This window comes from Balaenoptera ricei, chromosome 9 (genome assembly GCF_028023285.1).
Source record: "Balaenoptera ricei isolate mBalRic1 chromosome 9, mBalRic1.hap2, whole genome shotgun sequence".
In the NCBI taxonomy this organism is placed as follows: Eukaryota; Metazoa; Chordata; class Mammalia; order Artiodactyla; family Balaenopteridae; genus Balaenoptera; species Balaenoptera ricei.
The window spans coordinates 4,894,279-4,895,711 of NC_082647.1; the positions used below are offsets into that span (position 1 = coordinate 4,894,279).

General features: G+C 41.0%; 1 pseudogene; it reads right to left on the reverse strand.

Moving 5' to 3' along the window:
- Positions 1-432: 432 nt before the first annotated feature.
- Positions 433-972, reverse strand: LOC132371337 (peptidyl-prolyl cis-trans isomerase A-like; annotated as a pseudogene).
- Between the last annotated feature and the right edge of the window lie 461 nt (positions 973-1,433).

A 1,433-nucleotide genomic window follows, 5' to 3' on the forward strand; every position in this document is an offset into this window, starting at 1 on the left:
AAGAGTCCACATGCCACAACTAAGACCTGGCATAGCCAAAATAAATAAATAAACAAATATAAATAAATTTTAGTAAAATAACTGGACTTTAAAGAAAAAACATCCATTGAACAGCTAGATAAACAAATATACATAAGAGAAATAGAATTAGATTATGATCAAACTTCTGGCAGTAACACTTCATATCAGAAGAAAATGGAGTACATTCCTGTGAGCCGAGGATTTCTTTTTTTTTTTTTTGGTTGTTTAGTTTTTATTTCATAACCATAAACTTAACTTTGCAATTCAGCTAAACTTGGAGGGGAATAAGGAAAATATGGAACCCAAAGAAGTGCAATGAGAGCACAAAGATTATAGTACATTTTGAGCAGATGGGGATGAAGGGGTGCTCTCCAGAGCTACAGAAGGAATGGTCTGGTGGTTAAGATAAAACACAAGTCAAATTTATTAGATTTGTCCACAGTCAGCAATGGTGCTCTTCTTGCTGGTCTTGCCATTCCTGGACCCAAAGCGCTCTATGGCTCCCACAATATCCATGCCCTCTTCCACCTTGCCAAAGCCACATGCTGGCCATCCAACCACGCAGTCTTGGCAGTGCAGATGAAAAACTGGGACCCGTGTGTGTTGGGGCCAGCATTTGCCGTGGACAAGATGCCAGGACCCGCATGCTTCAGGAGGAAATGCTCATCATCAAATTTCTCCCCATAGATGGACTTGCCACCAGTGCCATTATGGCGTGTGAAGTCACCACCCTGGCACATAAATCCCGGAATTATTCTGTGAAAGCAGGAACCTTTATAACCAAAGCCTTTCTCCCCAGTGCTCAGAGCACGAAAGTTTTCTGCTGTCTTTGGAACTTGGTCTGCAAACAGCTCGAAGGAGACGCGGCCCAAGGGCTCGCCGTCGACGGCGATGTCAAAGAACACGGTAGGGTTGACCATGGTTAGGCAGCGTGGGAGGTTCTGGGGTGGCGGCGTCTGCAAAGCCCCGAGGATTTCTTATTTGGCCAAACTAACCCTCAAGTATACATGGCACAGACGGAGAATATTGTTTTCATTGGCCTTTCCTAAGGAATTCACTAGAGAATGGGTGTCAAACACCAAAATAACTAGAGAGAGAGACAGACATAGCAGTAAATAGTGAGCATTAATTATATTGTTAGTTGTAGAACTAAGACTAAATGTGAGTTAAAAAGAAGAAATATGAGGGGTTATTGGGATAGTGTATGGCAAAATTTTTTTACTGTTTTATTAATCATAATTGGTGGTAGTGGAATTATTGTTCTTTAGAGAATGTTGTGTATAGTTAAGAGGTGTTAATTCCATGAGTAGGTAAGGAACGTTCCAACTCCATATTCTCTAGAGAATCAAAATTCTTACTGTGGAAGAGATACAATAAAAATGCTACATAGAAGAGGTTGAGGAAAAACCCTA